The sequence below is a fragment of the Notolepis coatsorum genome (assembly GCF_963971535.1).
Source record: "Notolepis coatsorum genome assembly, chromosome: 11".
Classification (NCBI taxonomy): domain Eukaryota; kingdom Metazoa; phylum Chordata; class Actinopteri; order Aulopiformes; family Paralepididae; genus Notolepis; species Notolepis coatsorum.
The window spans coordinates 74,155,557-74,178,403 of NC_140175.1; the positions used below are offsets into that span (position 1 = coordinate 74,155,557).

The window sequence follows — 22,847 nt, forward strand, 5'->3', positions numbered from 1 at the left end:
CTCAGATGAGGAGGACAGTATCAGTCGTGTGTGCTTTCAAGTTAGACTGGGAAGCCACAGGCTAATAGCAGCAGATGAGCCATGGGCTGGGCTCCAAGGTCGGCAGGTTGGTAACATCAACAACTGATAGCACTGGTGGGGGGAGGTTTGGTCAGAGAGAGAGAAGCCGTAGCTATGGGGAGAAAAGGGACATTTAGTGTGTCAAAGACCAGACTGCCGTTGCCATGGTATCATGTCACTTAGTAACGAGAAAAGGGGACGGGCCCCCGTTGCTAGGGGAAAGACGTTATGAGCTGTGAGTTTCTTCCGGGGTAAATTAGACTAAGACACGAGGCGGAGACGAGCAGACGCGTTGACAGAGACTTTGAAACTATCCCTCCTCCCCTCGCGGGGGGGAGGAAGGGAATGCCACGACATCGCTAGCTTCGGCTAACAGGGAAGGGTTTTGGCTAACGACGAGGCCTCAACCACCATTGTCTCTTTGTCGGATCTTCAAACAGAACCTGCATGCAGTCGGCCACAGGACAAGTGCTGGAACCTCTTGTCGCTCTTGTTTTGATTTATTCTCTCCTTAAAGTATATCCTCAGTTGACGCCTGGCGTCTGTTTTGTTATCGTTACAGTATCTTGCTCTGGTGATTCTTATATTAAAAAGAACACACATTTTGAGAAGAGCAACCACATCTCTGTCTCCTTATTCCTTCTACTATTGGAACTCAATTCCTACCTTGAACCGTAACACAGGGTGCTTTACACTACAGCATAACATATAAAATAAATGACACCAATAACAGACAGCAGTTAAAAACAGTGAACCAAATAAAATAAAATAATTTAAATAAAATCATCAGTCAATAACTAAAAACTATAGGAACACAGTGTTGAAGTCAGAGGTTCTGTGTAGGATTGTTAGTAACTGTCTAACTGCATATATAACTGTTTCCACTAGAGGGCGCTCTAGGCGGAGCCACTCAAGAACACCACCACGTGGCGAGTATAAATAGAGATGTCTCCTCCTACTCTACCTCTTTCCCCCCAGCCTCTCAGTGAGAGGAGAACTCTAGAACTGCTGCTCATACCATGTGAATAAATAAACCACGCCGGTTAAAGGCTAAAGATAGAAACTGTCGTGGAATATATTATCATGTCCTTATAGATCTGTGTTGAGATATCATGTTATACAGCTTGACTGTTTTCAGTGTGACCAGCTTGACTGGTTAATGTGTGTGTGTCTCTTTAAGGGACTCCAAGATACTAACATCTTCCCAGTCATAACAAAGTTGTTGTTGCTTCCAGTGACTGAGAACCATTTTGTTTACCTTCGTCATCATATCTGATATATTATGTTACGTCTGACAACTGTGTATTTAACATACGTGTGAACAGCGCTCTGGGTCAGTCTATGGCCAGACTTTACTGTGTTAACATGTTGTCTCTGACTGTAAACTGTCCTTTCATTGTGGCCACAGTGAAATAAACGTTCCTATTATTATTAATAATGACTCAGAATGATTTGTAAACGGCTCATTGTTTAGTCCTTTAATATTTCCCATTACAAAACCATGCCTCTTGACCACATTATTGTCGCCCTATAGCCGGATTCTGTCAACAGGTTATGGGCCCAGATAACGCCGGGGCGAAATAGTAAGGGTAGCAAGCTTAGCTAAAGTATAGGCTAGGTTAGCACCGGGAGCACCGCTAGGCCAACAAGAGCTAAAGCTATGCCTACCATCAACGAAGAGGATGGAAACCAAGGGAAGGGGCAAATGGCCCTCATTCAATGGAAAAGCAGAGGACTATGAGCTCTGGGAAGAGCGCAGGCTATGCTGCATGCACGGTGCGGGACTGAAGGAGACGATCCTGGCAGCCCCCACGGGAGACCTGACGGCGGAAGAGCAAGCCCTGGACGACCAGCGTAACGCAGACGCGTACTGTGAGTTAGCGCCACTGCTCGACGACACCAGCTTGGGGCTGATATTCCGCGACACTAAAGACAAAGGCAGAGAAAGCCTGGAGGTGTTGAGAGAGCATTACATCGGGCGAGGAAGACCCAGAGTCGTGGCCCTCTACATAGCACTAACGGCCCTGAGGAAGGGGCACACCGAGACTGTGACCGAATACGCCAACAGAGCGGAGCAGATCACGACGCCATTGAGGAGTGCAGGAGAAGCACCAAGCGATGGGCTAATGATGGCGATGATGATGAGAGGACTACCGGAGCTGTACAAACCGTTCACACTCCTGGTAACACACGGTTCAGCGGACATGACGCTGGGACAGTTCAAGGCCAAGTTAAGAAACTTCGAGGCCTCAGAAGATACCCACCCAGCCGCCGCGGAGGCGGGAGAGAGGGTGCTAAAGCGACGCCAAGGGAGAGGACCAGGGGAACTGGCGTGTTGGTGATGCGGAGAGAAAGGCCATCGGAGAAGCGACTGCACAAAGACTGTCTGGTGTAGCTTCTGCAAATCCACGGGGCACACAGTGTACAAAATTATATTTTTTAAATAAAAAGAAAATTGAAAAAAAAAAAAAAAAAAACGGTGGTTCAAACCCATTAATTAAGATTTGAATGCCAACATAACGAACGAAGGTCCGAACGTTTGGGCTCAGCCCTAATGTACAGTATTTGCATATTGTGGGAGCAGGTTATACCTGAATGTATTTGCTATACCTGCTCATTAACAGTGTCTGCCTCCCTCTGGCATGTTCTGAACACACACACACACACACACACACGAGGGTTTGCATTTAGTTGCTGTAACTCTGTTTCACACATGCATACGTACACACACACTGACACACACACACACACAGATATGAATGTTCAGAGTTGAGTAGACTTTCCTGTTGTGGGCTGTATGAACTGGAGGGAACCTACACAGTAAAGGAGGGAGTGGACTTCAGCATTTCACCTGATTGGCTAACAGCTCAGAGGTGGGGTTTTCTGAGGTCAGTGCAATAGGAAACGTCCTGTATCTGTGTCGGGATTGAAGGAAACTCCCACACTTGACACTTCACTATAGTATCTCACGAGATAAAGCTGGGAACGAGGTTACTAGTGAGCTGAAGGGAAACATGCACACAGCACGTTTTTAAAGCCCCAATCCAGAATATTTAGATGTATTATATATAAATGCAGATTATTTTCACAGACATTCTTGAAGAGTCTAATTTGTAGATAGAAAATACGCTTTTTGGAACTTTCTTAAACCATTGTATCAAGAGCTCAATCAAGTAGAGAATGAAAACATGTCTCCATAACTTTTTTTAACGTTGGAGCTGCCAAACTGTTTGGATCACAGATTGACCATTTCATTTGTATACAATATACAGTGGGGAGATACAGGAAAGATAATATGACAGTATGATAGTATCAATCAACTGTATCATTCTGAGAAATTTATTTAGGTGGTTTTGCTTGATATCATGGTGGGCGGATACACAGCTCTACAGCTGCTCACAAATAAATGGATGCAAAGGAAACACTGATTTGAAAAATTTACAAAAAATATTTCCGGTAAGGACTCTATGCTATGCACAGCAAGGATTTATGTAATTGTACTGTAGCTATTGTTACATATAAGAGTGGGTTATAGGATAATTCCTGTTATATTTTGCTGTGGTCTCTCTCTCTCTCTCTCTCTCTCTCTCTCTCTCTCTCTCTCTCTCTCTCTCTCTCTCTCTCTCTCTCTCTCTCTCTCTCTCTTCCTTTTTCAGATCATTATTAGATGTACTAGACTAAGTATGCCCTGCACGAAGCCCCCCCCCCCCCCCCCCCACACAGACAGATACTGTATATGAATGCAGTAATGCACATGCCTGGATGCGTCTATACTTCCCACAAGCCAGTTGTCCTTCCGCGTTCGCCTTTTGCGCTTTGATTGGCCACTGACCTATGCTAGTTTTGCCCCCACGCCGGTATGAGCGTAGAAATAATGCGTGGAGAGCGGAGAGCGAGCCTCGCACACACGCACTTTGAAATGGGTATCACAGTAGTACGCCCTACTGTAGAACATGACATATTAGCATGACATCCGATTTATTAATGGCAATACTAAAGATTAGGGACAAACGCACGCAATTGGCACAAATGTAAATCATGGATTAGTCACTCAGTTTAAACATCCGCCGACTTAGCTTAGCTGGTAACAACCGATGAGGTACTCAAAATTTAGCGCCCTCCAACCTAACAAGGGAAGGCCACTGGCCATGACAACATCCCCTCCAAATTTCTCAGAGACTCAGCAGCCGCCATCACCCCAGTCATCACACACATAATAAACCTCTCTATAAAACAGGAACACGTCCCCAAGGACTTCAAAATTGCGAGAGTGACCCCTCTGCACAAAAAGGGCAGCAAATTAGACCCAGGCAACTACCGCCCTGTTTCTATTCTTACCTCCATCTCGAAAGTCATGGAAAAATAGTCTACGAACAGGTCGAAAAGTACCTGGCGGAAAAAAATCTAATCTACAAATTCCAATCTGGCTTCAGAACGTCCCACTCCACTGACGCATGCCTCCTCTATTTGAACGACCACATCAAACAAGAGGTGGACGCGGGCAAATACTGCGGCATGGTCATGCTGGACCTACAAAAGGCCTTCGACCCTGTCAATCACTCCATTCTGATTGACAAGCTAAAAGCAATTGGTTTTGATAGTTTATCAGTGAGCTGGATGCAATCCTACCTGGAGGGGAGAGAACAGATGGTAGAGGTAAACGGTACTCTATCCCCCCCCCCTCACAGTGAGCTGTGGTGTTCCACAAGGAAGCATACTAGGACCGCTACTGTTCCTAATTTATGCAAATGACATGTCGTCAGCCTGTGACTGCAACTTGTTCCTGTTTGCGGACGACTCAGCCCTGCTGGTCTCTGACAAGAACAAGTTGCAGGTTGAAAAAACCCTCAGCTCGGAACTAGGCAAAATCTGCATATGGCTCGCTGATAACAAACTATCATTACATATGGGCAAAACAGAGTCCATTCTCTTCGGTTCAAATAACAAACTCAGCAAGACCGACGGCTTCTCAGTTACAGTGTTTCAAGTTTCTTTAATAGTTGTCATACAGAAGTACAGAATACTTTTATACAAAATGCTTCTTACTGTTACGCTCCAGAGACTGTGCAAGACAAGATAAGTATGAAATAAAATAACATAGTATAGCATGTAAATTAGAAGTAAAAAATGAGGTCACAGTGTTCAGTATAGACATATGTACAATGTTCGATGCAGAATAGACGTAACTGAGTTACCATATAATATACAATACTGTGCAGTGTACTAATATACAATACTATATAGTGCAAGGCAGAAATGGGATGAGGTGCAATTTAGGTACAATTTACAGTAGGTGTTTCAAGTTTCAAGTTTCTTTAATAGTTGTCATACAGAAGTACAGAATAGTTTTATACAAAATGCTTCTTACTGTTACGCTCCAGAGACTGTGCTAGTGTACGAGTTGTAGTGCAAATCCTTTATCAATAAATATAAAGTGTGTTTGTGTGCTCTAAAGTGTGGAGAGTGGGTGCTGCAGTGTGTTGTTTGTTTAAGTGAGTGTGTGCGTGTGGGTGTGCGTGCTGTGTGCATTTGATGGTTGTTGCATAGTGTTTATTGTTCGTTTAGCAGCCTGATGGCCTGGGGATAGAAGCTTCTTCTGAGTCTTTCTGTGCTCGCCTTAAGACTCCGGTATCGCTTGCCTGACCGCAGCAGTTCAAAGAGGCAGTTGTTCGGGTGGCTGGAGTCCTTGATGATTCTCTTCGCCTTCCCCCTGCACCGCTTGTTGTAAATGTTCTGGAGGGTGGGAAGCCCCCCTCCAATTGTGCGTTCGGCTGAACGTGTCACTCTTTGTAGTCTGCTACGGTCTTGTGCAGTGCTATTCCCAAACCAGGAGGTGATGTTGCCAGTCAGGATGCTCTCTATTGTACATGAGTAGAAGTTCTTAAGGATCTTCTGACTGACTTGGAACTTCCTTAGGCGCCTGAGGAAGTAGAGGCGTTGTCGTGCCTTCTTCACAACACTGTCAATGTGTGTGGTCCATGTCAAGTCCTCGGATATGTGGGCTCCGAGGTACTTGAAACTGTTCACTCTCTCAACCGGTGCCCCGTCGATGCTGAGGGGGCTGTAGTCCTTGACCCCCGACCTCCTGAAGTCCACAATCATCTCTTTTGTTTTTCTGACATTCAGGGAGAGGCAGTTCTCCTGACACCACTGTGACAGATTCTCTACCTCTTCCAGGTAGGCCCTCTCGTCGTTGGCAGAGATCAGGCCCACCACTACTGTGTCATCAGCCAATTTGATGATTGTGTTGTTCCGCTGTGCCACGCAGTCATGTGTGTACAGGGAGTAGAGGAGGGGGCTCAGAACACAGCCCTGGGGGGCCCCTATGTTGAGCGTGATGGATGAGGAGGTGCAGTTGCCTGCTCTTACCACCTGGGGTCTGCCCGTCAGGAAGTCCAAGACCCACTGGCAGAGGTCATAGTTCAAGCCCAGGTCCCCTGTGACAATATTGTCACAAGGAAAGACGAAATTACCTACCTGGGTTCCATCCTAGAGGCAAATCTTTCCTGTGACAAAATGGCATCCAATGTAATAAAAAAAGTCAACCAACGAACTAGATTCTTGTACCGGATCTCCTCTCTGGTAAACAAGAATACCCTGAAGACTCTGGCAGGAGCACTCATTCAAGGGTACTACGACTATGCTTGCACCTCATGGTACCAAAGCACCTCAAAGGCGTTAAAAACAAGATTACAAACATCACAAAACAAACTGGTCAGACTACTACTTGACCTTACCCCCAGAACCCACCTCACCTCTGCCCACTTTGACAACCTAGGATGGCTTAGAGTAGACGACAGAGTACAGCAACTTGCAATGGGCCTGGTCTACAAGATACACTATACGACTAAGGTACCCATGTACATGTCGAAAAACTTCCCAAAGGTCAGTGAATACCACAACCACTACACCAGAGGAAGCTCAACAAATCATGTTAAACCCAGATTCGGCTCAAACAAGGGACTAAACACGTTTCGCAATTATGCCACATCAATGTGGAACGCCCTACCCAAAGCTGTAAAGGAATGTGAATCCCTACCCACATTCAAAACCGCTCTCAAAGAGCACCTACGGGAGGCTGCAATTCGAAACTGGCCACCGTAAATGCCCAAACCCCCCACCACCTCCTAATAGACAGTCTCCTCCCCACCGCATGTATATATTCTCTCCCCGCCGTATGTATATTTCTCTCCCACCCACCCACCCCCTCCAAATGTACAGTCTCCTCCCCACCGTATGTATATTCCTCTCCCACCCACCCCCTCCTAATGTACAGTCCCCTCCCCATCATATGTATATACTCTGTCAGGATATATGGGTAACAGTGCTGTATATTTGAATACCGTTTATGTCACAAATGTATCAGTACTAAATACCTGTATGTCCCTATGCCATAAATGTCATGTATGTTGTGTATGTCGATATGAATTGAAAATGGGGGACCCTGATGTAAACAAGACAAACGTCTTTCTCTGGTCTGCATCCCCTTAACAATTGTGTGTATTGAGCCATACTGTATTGTACCCATTCTGCAATCTGTTAAATAAAGTTTCTCATTCATTCATTCATTCATGCAGCTCACCTCGTTCGTCAACAAGTTCAAATCACTCTTAGTTCATTTTTTTTTTTTTTTTTTACGTTTAATTAATTTATCATCTCTATATTAACGTAACTAGCTATTCATATCAATCGAAATAACATTCATCTCTCTATATTAACGTAACTAGCTATTCATATCAATCGAAATAACGTATTGTATTGTTTTCATCTCTCTATATTAACGTGATTCCATCCGTGCTCAATATTAAAACTCACTGCTCGTCCACCCAACGTAAACAGAGCAGAGATAAGCAATAATGAAGTCGTGTTTTGAACATTTATGTTGTGTTGATGGAATCACGTTAATATAGAGAGATGAAAACAATATAGAGATTAATTAAACGTAAAAAAAAGAAAAACTTGAACTAAGAGTGATTTTAACTTGTGACCATAGGCTCCACAGCCAGCTGACGAACGAGGTGAGCTAAGTCGGTGGACATTAAAACTTAGTGACTAATCCATGATTTACACTTGTGCCAATTGCGTGCGTTTGTCCCTAATCTTTAGTATTGCCATTAATAAATCAGATGTCATGCTAATATGTCATGTTCTACAGTAGGGCGTACTACTGTGATACCCATTTCAAAGTGCGTGTGTGCGAGGCTCGCTCTCCGCTCTCCACGCATTATTTCTACGCTCATACCGGCTTGGGGGCAAAACTAGCGTAGGTCAGTGGCCAATCAGAGCGCAAAAGGCGAACGCGGAAGGACAACTGGCTTGTGGGAAGTATAGACGCTGCCTGGATGGACCAACAGGAAGCTGGAAGGGGCGGAGTTAAGCGAACCAGGAGAAGTGCCGCTCAGAAGGTCGGAGGCAGTGCTTTCTTTGTTAGAGAATTTTTTTTTATCAGAGACAATTCATTGACAAAATCCAGAGAGATCAGTTGAAAAGATAACCGATGTACAATGTAATGTCCTGTGTGTTGCAAATGACAGGAGTAGGTTATTGTAAATCCTTATTGAGAATTAAGGTCTATATGTGTTAATTGATTGCCAATTACAGGAGTAGGTAATGATAACGAACCGACAGAAAAGCTATGGGCTTTTCCAGTCGAAGTCAGTTGGGTCTGGACCAGTGGTGCGTTATTGAAATCATCTGGGGTGACACGCACCACGTGCACGCGCGCTCCCGCGAATGCGCATTTAATGTCCCCTCGCTTGAGCACAGACTAAAGACAGTGCCTAATTGCCTCTACGAATGGAATGTAACACATGTCTTCACAACAAGTTAGGTGTGAATGCATCTGAGAACGTATTTAACACACCTGACGACCGGCGCTATTGATATGCAAATAGCGAGTACTTATGTGGGTGCAACCCCGTCCCATGAAGAACGCATGCCTGGTCTGGACAGCGAGACAGAGAACAATCGGATAGAGAAAGAGGCAACCCTCCTGATGGAGGGTTGGGGGAGAGAGTGAACTAGAGACAGTGAACGATGAGAGAGAGAAAGAGATTTCTGTTACGGATAGTGTTGTCGAGGACCCAATTGCTGAACAGGACGAGGAGAGAATAGGCAGACGAGACGTGGAGCCAGGGGTGAATTGTATCAAAAATGTCTTTACTTCAAAAGGCAGAAGCAAACAAAACAAGGAATAGCACGTACAAAAGCACAACAGAAAACCACAGCAGAGCTGGTAGGGTAAAAATAACCTAACTACAAATAAAACACTAACAAACAAGACAGACTGTACACGAAAACAAAAGGTGGAAAACAGACTAACACTAGGAACTTACTATAAGACGCACAGGATCACAGGAGACAGAACCAGAACATGGACTTGGAACACAACAGTAACAAACGATGAACCAACAATGGAGGGTAGGGAACACACACCAGATATAGGGGGAACAATTAACACTAGAGAGACAGCAGGGCAATTAGGAAATCGAGACGCACATGGGGTGAGACAACCAGGAAGGAAACACACAAGAAAAGACTGAACACCCTGGGGTAAAATACTGAATAACACCACAAAACACACTGGGGACAAAACACTAAAGACAATAATCACAAGCTATACCAGACAAGAGAAAACAAGGGGCAAGAGGTACACAGGGATAGACAGCAGGATGGTGAGAACACTCAGAAAGACAGACAGTTTGAGCAGACATAAATGTACAAGGTGCAATGTCGAGAATTGTCCAGCAGGTGGAGGAAGTCCATGGAAAAGTATGTGCAAAGGTGGGGGCTGTTGAGGAGGACGGAAAGGAGGGGAGCGTGATTACCAAACCAAGCCGCATTTCTCGGAGACGCTCTCTGATTGGCCACTGACGCGTTTGCCCAATCCGTGACGAGCTGTGTCTTTGCCCATTTCCACGTCAAACAGCCTGCAAACTACCTGGCGTTCTATCGCCATGCTCTAAGACAAACTCTAACCGTAACCAACTTCGAAAGAGTGCCTAAGCTTAACCGTCGAAAGAACTTGCCGTCACGCTCTAAGACAAACTCTAACCTTAACCAACTTCGAAGAGTGCCTAAGCTTAACCAGTGTAGAAACAGGCGTTGGCCAATCAGAGAGCGTCTCCGAGAAATGCGGCTTGGTTTGGTAATCACGCAGGAGGGGAGGGTCCTAGGACAGGTGGACCCTTACAATTTTCTTAGACTTTTGTTTTTCCTCCTTCATTTCATTCTGCATTAGACCTTTGTTTGTAAATAAACAATCCTTTATTTTAGTCTGGCTCCTCCCCCTTAATTCTCGGGTTCATCGGAGTCAGTGTATGATTGTTCCAAATGCACCAGGGGAATAGATAGTGGTGTCTCAGCCAGTAAGCCGTGGGAGTACGAATTCCACCACGAACGATTGCCTCGATAAAAAAAACGGCAGCTACGGCACAAACAGAGGCTGATAACGATCGATGACCAGGCTGAAACACTAGTTTCTAACAATATGCACATACACATACCTAATAAATCTAATAAATGATATGTACTTACACATCAATGCACAAGCATGAACACACACACACACACGGATACATTATATGAATGCACATACACACACTCTCTCACCCCACACTCTCTCTCACCCCCCCCTCTATCTCCATACAGACAGATGTGGCCTGATGTTCTACTTCTGCATGGTTTCTCTCTGTGTTCTGTGGAGCTGCCCCATGCAGGGTCTATGTAACACACACACACACACTTACATTTACATTTACATTTAGTCATTTAGTTGACGCTTTTATCCAAAGCGACCTACAAGTTCTGTACGACAAGACAGCAAGAAGGGTACAACTCTATCAGCTGAGTAACAATGTTTATCAAAGTGTTGCGTGTTACAACTCCTCGTCCAATCAACAGTCATCTCCCGCCTCGACTACTGCAACGCAGGTCCACTAGCTGGCCTCCCGGCCACTGCCACCAAGCCTCTTCAACTCATTCAAAACGCAGCGGCCCGCCTGATCTCAAACCTACCGAATTCGGCCCATGTCACCCCACTTCTTAGGGACCTGCACTGGCTCCCCATTGCTGCACGTATCCGCTTCAAGGCCCTCGACCTAGCATACCGTGCGGCAAAGGGAACCGCTCCCGCCTACCTCCGGTCAATGGTCTCTAACTACACACCCTCAAGACCCCTACGCTCTGCATCTTCTGGCCGCCTCAGACCTACTCCTATCCAAGCTTAACCAGTCGACTAAAGACTCACTTCTTCAACCATTATCTGAAATGATAAAAAAAATAAAAAAAATCTAACCCTGACTTGTCCTAATAAACTAACCTACACTGTACATTTACATTTACATTTAGTCATTTAGCTGACGCTTTTATCCAAAGCGACTTACAAGTTCTGTACGACAAGACAGCAAGAAGGGTACAACTCTATCAGCTGAGTAACAATGTTCATCAAGTGTTGCGTGTTACAGTGCAGGTTAGTTTATTAGGACAAGTGCATGACAGTAAGGTTAGTCAGGGTTAGATTTTTTTTTTTTTTTTTTTTTATCATTTCAGATAATGGTTGAAGAAGTGAGTCTTTAGTTGACGGCGAAAGATTGGACGGGATTCGGCTGTCCTAACTGGGATGGGTAGTTCATTCCACCATTGTGGGGCAAGGACTGAGAATAGGCGGCTTCTCTTTGATGACCCTCCGGGAGCTTGGATAGGAGTAGGTCTGAGGTGGCCAGAAGATGCAGAGCGTACACACACACACACACACACACACACACACACACACACACACACACACACACACACACACACACACACACACACACACACACACACACACACACCACACACACACACACCACACACACACACACACACACACACACACACACACACACACACACACACACACACACACACACACACACACACACACACACACACACACACACACACACACACACACACAATTGTTGCCAAAGCATTTCCAAGTCCCTGCAATGCAAAGTAGACTTACAATAAAACAGTGTAGGTTAGTACATTTTTTATCAGATTAGCTTGAACAAAATACTGCAATTTTGTTAGATTACCCAATACCCTGCATAACAACATGCAAAAACAAGGTTTGGGTTGACAAGCAAAAATAGACGGAAAATACACATCCAAGACAAAATCTTAGCTCTAGAAGATGTTCCAAGGGTCATAATTTGGTTTTGTAACTCTAGCTGCTTATCTTTGAACTGTCCTGGGGTCAAAGAGTAGAATAAACCAGCGTGGACCTGTCTGCCTGCACAGCCTCGGGTGTTTAGTGTTTACTAGAAGTTACCCTTCCACATATTTTGAATTCAATTCAAACGTGTGTAGGTGAGTTGCCTTCCAAATACGCACTTGCATCATCCCATTTCATCACAGGTTCAGTGAACCTTTTTCAGAGCCTCTGAAATGTTCTGTTTGTTTTTTTTAGTACCTGGATGCCAAGGCAAAGTATGGGTCCAGCACGCGTCTATGCTTTTACCAAACGGTTCGTGTTTCCGTGTTCCCGTTTTGCGCTCTGATTGGCCACGCACGTCTCTGGTCATGTGACATGTGCGCCCAATCGCATAACGCGCCCATTTCCGCCTCGACCAGCAGCAAACTACCTAACGCCTACGATCCACACTCTCCTTAACCAACTTCGAAAGAGTGCCTAAGCTTAACCGGCGAAAGAACTTGCCGTCACACGATATCGCCCTGCTCTAAGACAAACTCTAACCTTAACCAACTTCGAAAGAGCGCCTAAGCTTAACCGTCCAAAGTACTTGCCGTCACACGATTGGGCGCACATGTCACATGACCAGAAACGTCAGTGGCCAATCAGAGCGCAAAACGGGAATGCGGAAACACGAACCGTTTGGTCAAAGGAATCAGGCGTCCACTGCCGTCCAGCGCAATAGGGGGTATCTGCAGAGCCGCAGAGCCAGGCTGGACGGGTTGGAGGCGGGGCTTCGTGGTCTGGACAAGTATTAGTGGTCTGGACAAGTATTTGCACTACTGCGCACCATTTTCAACTTCACTTTCGTCTCGTTTACATAGATCCCCCATTTTCAACTTACCTTCCCCCATTTTCAACTTAACTTTCGTCTCGTTTACATAGGTACATAGACAGTAATGTTACATCTAGACATTTGATTTGATTTGAAGTCTTTATTTCGAACATGCAATGAATACAACAAACAATAACAAAAAGCAAAACAACTCAATCTGCATGTTCGAAAAGGAGTAGGAAGAAGTATACACTTATTTAATCCTACCCCTTTTCCACTACTCAAATGAGTGTACTATTTTAAACATAAAAAAGAAAAGAAAAAAATATATATATATGCAAACCAAAAAACAAAAGCTATATATGTATAAAATAAAATAAAATAGAAAATAAAATAAAAATGTAAACAGTAAACACCCGTGAATATCAAGTCCCTTCCTCATCCCTGTACCTTGTGAACATAATTTCCTTATACATCAGTTTGAATTGTCTCATGTTTGGACATTGCTTTAGCACCACATTTAGACTGTTCCACAGTTTCACTCCACATATCGAGATGCAGTGTTTTCTCATGGTAGTGCGTACGTTTAGCACCTTTAAATTGTGTTCTCCCCTCAGATTATAACCCCCCTCCCTATCAAAGAACAATTCTTGAATGTTTCTTGGAAGTGCATGACTTTTTGCTTTATACATTAATTGTGCCGTTTTAAATTCCACAAGATCATTTAACTTCAATGTCTTTGACTCCAAAAACAATATGTTAGTGTGATCACGATAACCTGCAATGTGAACTATCCTTATGGCCCTTTTTTTGAGTATAAAAAGTGGTTGTAGTGTAGACTTATAATTGTTTCCCCAGACTTCAGCACAGTAATTTAAATATGGTAAAACTAGTGAACAGTAGAGAATGTAGAGTGATTTTCTATCCAGAATGTGCTTTACTTTACTCATGACTGAAATGCTTCGTGAGAGTTTAGATTGGACATGTTTTATGTGAGGTTTCCAACAGATTTTATGGTCTATTATTACACCTAGGAATTTATTTTCATAAACTCTTTCAATAATCACATCATTTATTTTAACTTGTACGGTTGTACCTGAGTATCCAATCTACAGTTTCCAAACAACATAATTTTAGTTTTGCTCAAGTTCAATGATAATTTGTTTCTATCAAACCATTCCTTCAATTTCTTCATTTCAGATGTGATGACCTCTAAAAGCTGCTGGACATTCTCACCAGAAAAAAAAAGATTAGTGTCATCCGCAAATAAAATACATTTAAATATATTGGATACTTTACATATCTCGTTAATTAATGTATAAAGCAAAAAGTCATGCACTTCCAAGAAACATTCAAGAATTGTTCTTTGATAGGGAGGGGGGTTATAATCTGAGGGGAGAACACAATTTAAAGGTGCTAAACGTACGCACTACCATGAGAAAACACTGCATCTCGATATGTGGAGTGAAACTGTGGAACAGTCTAAATGTGGTGCTAAAGCAATGTCCAAACATGAGACAATTCAAACTGATAAGGAAATTATGTTCACAAGGTACAGGGATGAGGAAGGGACTTGATATTCACGGGTGTTTACATTTTTATTTTGTTTTCTATTTTCTTTTCTTTTATACATATATAGTTTTTGTTTTTTGTTTTGCATATATATATATATTTTTTTCTTTTCTTTTTTATGTTTAAAATAGTACACTCATTTGAGTAGTGGAAAAGGGGTAGGATTAAATAAGTGTATACTTCTTCCTACTCCTTTTCGAACATGCAGATTGAGTTGTTTTGCTTTTTGTTATTGTTTGTTGTATTCATTGCATGTTCGAAATAAAGACTTCAAATCAAATCAAATGTCTAGATGTAACATTACTGTCTATGTACCTATGTAAACGAGACGAAAGTTAAGTTGAAAATGGGGGAAGGTAAGTTGAAAATGGGGGATCTATGTAAACGAGACGAAAGTGAAGTTGAAAATGGTGCGCAGTAGTGCAAATACTTGTCCAGACCACTAATACTTGTCCAGACCACGAAGCCCCGCCTCCAACCCGTCCAGCCTGGCTGCGTGTAACTGTTCCGCAACAGTAAGTGACTTCCGGGGTAGGCCTGATTGGCCCCGACAAGGCACGTGACGCGCAACTTTCTCTGCCGCGCGGCACGCTCCGCGGAGCCGAGCGGCAGAGCTTACGGAATTACGTAACCGTCCAAATACGCTATGACTCTCATTCGGCGATAGCTCACCTGGCAGAGCAGTGGTCCTGCGATCCTGCGGTCCGTTGTTGGTGAGTTCGAATCCCATCAAAACTTTTTTTTTAACGTGATTTTTTTTTTAGCGTGTATTCTTTCGCCGGTTAAGGTTAGGCATGGTTAAGGTTAAGGTTAAGGTTAGGCATTGTTTCGGAGTTGGTTAAGGTTAGAACGGTTAAGTTTAGGCGCTGTTAAGGAGCTGGTTAAGGTTAGAGTTTGTCTTAGAGAATGGCAATATTCTTTCTATGGTTAAGGTTAGGCATGGTTAAGGTTAAGGTTAAGGTTAGGCATTGTTTCGGAGTTGGTTAAGGTTAGAACGGTTAAGTTTAGGCGCTGTTAAGGAGCTGGTTAAGGTTAGAGTTTGTGTTAGAGAATGGCAATAGACAGCCTATTTCCGCGCGACAGCGCTCAGCAGCCTCGTTGCGCGTCCTGAGTTTGCCGCGTCACGTGCCTGTCGGGGCCAATCAGGCCTACCCCGGAAGTCACTTACTGTTGCGGAACAGGTACACGCAGCCTGGCTCTGCGGCTCTGCAGATACCCCCTACTCGTCCAGCGTGCCATGGTGTGTGTGTGTGTGTGTGAGAGAGAGACTTCCTCTGAGTGTGTGTGACAGTGTGACTGCCTACCTAGATTGCCAAAAATGTGATGTGACATACATTCATGACTCAGAATGAATGACCTTTCCTTTGGCATTAAATAAACATTCTCATTTTCTGTTTGGTCAGCTGACATAAACACACAGTAAGGTCTAGCCTGCTCAGTGCTCATACAGAGAGATACTGGCTGTAGTTTCCTACAAGGTATGCAAAGGATAGCTACAGGGAAAATGTCTGTGCATGGAATTATTCAGTCAAATTCCTTGGCATATGTTTTTAGCAACATGCTCAGGTCTTTTTGGCAATATTTGTCATTTTGCAACATTTCTTCATAATACGATTGGGAAGTTGGCGTTGGCATTGCATTGGCAATGCCAATGGCCTCGTCCGTCCAGGCTACAGATGTAACAGTAGTAGTACGAGCCATAATATCTAGGTCATTCATTAGCGTGCGTCAGTGCAGCCAGGGACAGTCAAAGCTGCAGCCCCGTGATATCGTAGTGCCTGAAAACCGCACAACAGTGTACTTACTGCCCCGCTCGGAAGCTCGCACGTTTATTATAAGCTACTACAATATTCGGCCATTTTGAGCGGATTTCGCTCAAAAGGATCTACTTTATAGTTACTGTATATCTTGCAGTTGACTTTTTCGGAGACCGTCTTCTATCAAGACTCGAGGAGAACTTTAGTAAGTGTGTGCGCCGTGGCAACGTCTGCTTCGCAAGACCGATTGTGTTCCGCAGTGAAACTTATTTCTCGCAAGTCCAACTTTATTGCTGTAATGCATTTTTTTAGGTAATAATGAGCTTGTAACGACCCCACCATTGCCTGCTGTCAAGGCTATGTTTGGCGTTCGTGTTGTGTAGGCTCTTGCATGCCTATTAGTACATGTGCACTTAGGAGTAACGTGGCGATGCACTGCGCAATGTGCTCGTCGTCAGCAGGCATTAGGTGAGAGACACAGCCTGGACATTTGTATGTAATCGAATTGATCTGCAGGCAACACATTTAGGTTACCATGCAACCAGTATAAACATGCCGAGACATCAGCTTGTCGAACGTTGCCCAACAGTGTTGCCCAAAAAGTTGACCAGTGCACCACACCACCCGGCTAACATTAGTTATGTATGTTTGCGTGTGTGATATGACTAGAGATTTTTCCACATTGAATCTGATTCGCAATGAATCTAAGGAATGCTACTTTAGAGATGAACCTTTAGTTGTTAACCAGTTACAACACAATTATTTGGTCTCACACCTCATTGCCATTTTTATTATCATTGATACTATTAGACATTACTTAATGTCCAGCTATTTATTTTAAGTTGCTCAGGTAGTTTTCATTGAGGTAGGCTATGAAATAATAAGAGTTGCAATGTTTCTCACACTTTTTAGTCTGAGGATATTTGTCTTGTCAAATACTCCCCAACTCACATTCTCATTTCACCATGATGAGTCAGTTCAGGGGCAGGTGATTTCCTGTGCCCAGTTTTGTCCCTGTAATCATCAGGTCACCCAGCAGTGCCACCCATAATAGATATTGATTTACATAAATATAAATGTCTATCTACCTACGTTTACAGTCCAGCCTTTAGGGACCATTCTGCGACGCCCCACAGACCTGTAGCTGGATCCTCCTGGATCTGTTGAGACATGTTGTCCTGGGCCCCTGGGGGCTAATTAATTAGGGGTTGTGGGCTGTGTCCCCATCTGCTTAATCTATCTGCATGACTCAACCACATTAACTCAAGGTTTTCTACACCTGTCAAATAACTTTTTACGCAACTCATAGTATAGTGGACAATAAAACATCAAATTAAACTCATTCTCAATATTGATACCACATTACAGATCCTGATCTGCTGTGTGTTTACTGTGGTACTGTGTGTGTTATTATCCAGGTGTCAAGGTGGGATTTGGTAGGTGGGGGAACCCTAAATTCTGGTGTAGTGGTGCAGCAGGGGGAAATGACTTGTAGCCTACTGTGATCTCTGGTGACTTGCTGTCTTTATGGACAGGCTAGTATGCTGTGAGCTCTGGTGACGTGCTGTCTTTATGGACAGGCTAGTATGCTATGATAATGCAGCTCTGGTGGACTTGCTGTCTTTATGGACAGGCTATGCCAGTGCTTCTCAAACTTTTTCTGTCAGGCCCCCCTTTGGCGGACCAAAATATTTTGCCCCCCCCCCCTCGCCCCAACAAAATAGTCATGAAATGGGCCATGTTTAAATTGATTGAAATAACACCAATATCGTGACCTTTCAAATTGGCCCTATATTTTGTTTTCAGAGCTGTCATGCATGAAAAGCCAGCTTCACACAAATACTGTATGTGGTGCTGAATGGTATCAACACCTTAACTTCTGCATCATGAGATACTTGGTGGGCCATGAGATGAGATACTTGGTACTCAGCACCACACTCTGAAACTAGCTCTCTAGGTGGTATCAGATGAGATTTCAAAGAGTTCTTCCAAGAGTTTGGATGGAGATGTGTCAGGAAGCTTTGTCTCAATGTTGTCTGTAAAGTTTTTTTTTATCCAGAGTAACTTGGTGATCCTTTTCTGTGTTTTATTAAATAATGATTTTCAGATTTTGAGAAATGGTATTTTCATGGAGAACAGTGCAGCTGCAACAGATAGCACTTTAGTGATAATTTTCTGGAATAAAAAAAAAAAAAAACGTTTTTTTTTTAAATAAATATCAAGGCCCCCCCTGTCATGCCTCTGCGCCCCCCCTGGGGGGCGCGCCCCCCACTTTGAGAAACACTGGGCTATGCTATGCTGCTCTTGTGGACTTGCTGTCTTTATAGACAGGCTATGCTATGCTGCTCTGGTGACTTGCTGTCTTTATGGACAGGCTATGCTATGCTGCTCTTGTGGATGTGCTGTCTTTATGGACGGGCTATGCTATGCTGCTCTTGTGGATGTGCTGTCTTTATGGACAGGCTATGCTATGCTGCTCTTGTGGATGTGCTGTCTTTATGGACAGGCTATGCTATGCTGCTCTTGTGGATGTGCTGTCTTTATGGACAGGCTATGCTATGCTGCTCTTGTGGATGTGCTGTCTTTATGGACAGGCTATGCTATGCTGCTCTGGTGGACTTGCTGTCTTTATGGACAGGCTATGCTGTGCTGCTCTGGGCTGTGCAGTGCAGCTGCTCTCTACAATATATTAACAGATGCTGCTACATGGACTATCATACTATCATGCCATAATATAAAAGTGGAATTTGGCAAGTGATACTAAAGAGCATGATCAGCTTAAACTCACATTGATGACTGCTACCCTTGACCTAACTTAACCATGGATACCAGAGCCTGCCCTGCACCAGGCCAAGTTAGTCCATTCAGGGCTCTACAGTGCGACCATATTGCTCGCATATGCCCCTAAAAATATGTGCGTGCGAACATGCAAAATCAAGTACTCGCACGGCGTGCGAGTGGGGCCAGCGAGTGCAGAGTACAGCCTCTCATTCGTCCTTTTTTTCCCTCCGCTGCGAGAATCGTTAAAAAACTACAAGTCCCACAGTTCACAGTCGCATAAACGTTCCAATCACAGTAGTTTCCTGTGGTCACGCGACTGGAAACCGAAAGTAATGATCAGCGGCTGCGTCACTGTCTGAGTCAAACAATAATACAGCCATGTCGAAGCCCATTCATTTTTATTTTGCGCGAAAGATACCGGAGAATGAGAAGTCAGGCGAGGCAGCTCATGTTACAGAGGTGATGGTTAACGTTAACGTTAACCAAGATACTGACGCTAGCCAGCATGCTAGCGAAGTTGGCCAAGCTAGCGAGGCTACACCCACTGTAGCACCCAATGTAGCCACTGTAGCTAGCGAAGCTACACCCACTGGAGCCGGAGGGAAGACATACAAATTTAACGTGAATTGGCTAAACATTTCCCCATGGCTAGAGTTCGAAAACAATGTCATGTTTTGTAAATATTGCAAAGTAGGATCGATGCATTGCGATGCATTGTTACACCCCTACAACTGGCCCACTGTGTATGTGTGTACAGCTAACTTGGCTAGCGTTATCAACCGCAGAGGTGGGCAATGGGTCCAGCTGTAGCGCCGGACGGCCAGAGTGCAAGCGGTGTGGCAATAGGGTCCAGCTGCAGCGCCGGACGGCCAGAGTGCAACGGTGTGATGTCGTAATTGGCAGAATCGACTGTCAATCAATGGTCTACCTGACACGCAAACTACTGTACTGGAGGTGTAGAGTATTTCAATAGGCAACCCTGAAAGGATTATTTTTCTAAAAGAGCAACACTAGCTCCCCCCTCTACTGATGGCCCTGGTTGTAAAGCCAGTGTCTCCTTTTTGTTCAATATCACTGCCTTTCTTATTAGGCCTAGTTGTTGGCTACAACTTTGCCATAGTAGGCATTAATCACTTAATTAATAGTTCAAATGTCTGTCCCATTCCCGTTTGCACACGCAGATGATACACACACACGCACACAGTGGGCCAGTGACTTTGGTGGTATGTGCTATTGCACAGATGTGTCCCGTTTGCACATGCACGCACAGTACAAATAAATATACATTTATTTTTGAAAAAAAAAATAAACTCTGTTACTTGACATATTTTCACTGTGCTCCTAAATATTTTTGGGTGCTCCTAAATTTCTTTGTGTGCTCCTAAATTTTTTCATTTAGGAGCACCTGTGCCCCTAGTGAAAAAGGTTAGCGTAGAGCCCTGCCATTACTGTAAACTTTACCACAATACTGCAAACTACCCAGTTCCGTTGGCTGCACTTCTGTCCAGTATGCTCACACAGCCTTTGAATAACACAAATATTTTCATTATTTTATTAATTAATATAAATCACATTTCCCAATATGAATTAACCAGATAACTTCAACAACACATCATCGTGTCCATATTGTCTCTAAATCTAAAATGAATGACATACAAGCTTTAAACCTCTTCCAGTTTAGTCATTTGCTGAACAGTCCTGACTAATTTCCCTTGAAACTAATAGGCTACGTCATCTTTCTCTTCAGTCCTCTCTTTCCTCCATCTTTGAGAGTAAAGTTATCACATTAACCTTGATAATGTACAAATGAGAACATTTGTTATTGTAATTCAAATAGTATTTGGTAAAAAAAAGAAAAAGCTGAAAGCATAAGGAACAAACTGACTGACTCACCACCCCACCTGGACAAAGCCAGTTATAATTTGTCTTTATTCCTTTACCAATCGAAGGTACCGGAAGTTAGTTCTGGACCGTTCTTGCTCACTAACCCCTGCCATCTGCAACAATATAAAACATTGTAAAATTATACATATTAAAAATATTTCAAAATTGTTCCTTGCAGCAATATTACGAATATGTAATATGAATATGGCGCCGCGGACATTGCGCTCGTCACCAACGCAAGAGACACCGGGTTCGACTCCGGCTGTCGGCGTTGCCTCCGGCTTGGGCCAGCCGTCATACTAACTCAATTGGCAGAGTTAGCGGGTGGAAGTCGATGGGTGGTAATCTGGACGTTGTGGACAGCGACTCCTACAGGTCGGTTGGGGACGCCTGCACAGCAGAGACAGGGAATAGTGGGGGTAGTGTGAGCCTCCCACACGTTACACCTCGCCAATGAGAGTCCGTGCTGGCAGGTGAAAAGATGTGACAGGCTGCCTCCTCGTGTACCGGAGGGGACATGTGATGCAAGGCTTCTATCCTCCCTACAACCGGCCAGTGGGGGGCATATGCGAGCAACGTTCAAGACGGGAGGGGAGAATTGGCACAGTGTAATTGGGATGGGAGAAAAATAGAAAAAGAGGAGAAAAAAAAGAATGAATATGTTGGGATACAACTTTGATTAGAATATCCTTTTGTATGGATAAACACTGTGACAATTGTAATAAAAAACATAAACTCAAAAAGATGTCAATCACTAATTTGCATGGCTGGCCCAGCAGCAGCCCCACTGCATACTCGGTCAGCACCAGCACTCCTTTCTTCAAAGGGTGCAAACGCCTCTGAAACACCATGTGACACTAAATCTGACATGTTTCATGTTGGCCCCTGGTCCCTACATCTGAATAAAGACATTCCAGAGGTTTTAATTGACCCCCCCCTCTTTGGAATACAATTAATCCCTATAAATCCTGTTCTTTTGTTGTTGTACGTTTATGATTGGTCCATTGTGAGCTAGCTTTCCTTGGATTCTTTTTCTGAAAGGGCTCTGGTTTTGCGCGGTTAGGAAAGAAAGACGCTTGTTGTTTGTCGTTAAAGTTCATATCAGTAAGATCGCCTATTTGATTGTTTGAAATGAGAACCATGTGTAGACTCAAACCAAGTTTGTGGAATGAGCTTCATTTAATGTAATTTAAAGTAATTTAATATTTAATGGATGAGTCAAAATAGTCCTCCATGTTTGTAGTATGATGACCGTTTAGACTCAACCATTCGATTTTTTGTTTGAGTCTACAGTACATGGTTCTCATTCCAAGCAATCAAATATCTTACTGATTAGATCTTATACTAATACAATTATTAAAATGATTACAATAAATACTTTTGGAGCTGTCTGTCTGGCAGTCTTTATGTATTTCTGTCTCTGTCTTAAATGTTGTCACTCATAGTCACTGTTGACACGGGGTCGGCCTGCAGTACTTTCATTGTGAATGTATGTCCTTGTTCTGTCCTCTTTTTGTCCTCTTTTCATCAGGTCTAGACTGACAGATTCACAGATCAGATTATTGTGTCCTATACTGATTACAATTTTGGAACTATTGAACTATCCAATAACTAATATCTGATATATATATATATATTGTAAAAAAAAAAATTACACTGACAGTATACATTTTCAGTAGTAAATATACCAAATTTTCTATTTGGAAAAATGGGTTCCTGTCTCAAATAAACAGCCTTACTGGCAAAATAAGAGCAGTATTAGATATAGAACGAGGTGCACGGT

The 22,847-nt window shown here is 43.6% G+C and overlaps 1 protein-coding gene across 1 annotated transcript in view; it reads left to right on the plus strand.

The window, feature by feature from the left end:
- The first annotated feature begins 16,461 nt into the window (after nucleotides 1–16,461).
- sardh (sarcosine dehydrogenase) overlaps nucleotides 16,462–22,847 on the plus strand; it is a 64,676-nt gene continuing 58,290 nt past the window's right edge. The window contains 1 exon segment of the mRNA XM_084324959.1: nucleotides 16,462–16,604. The gene's annotated coding sequence lies outside the window, so the exon portion shown is untranslated.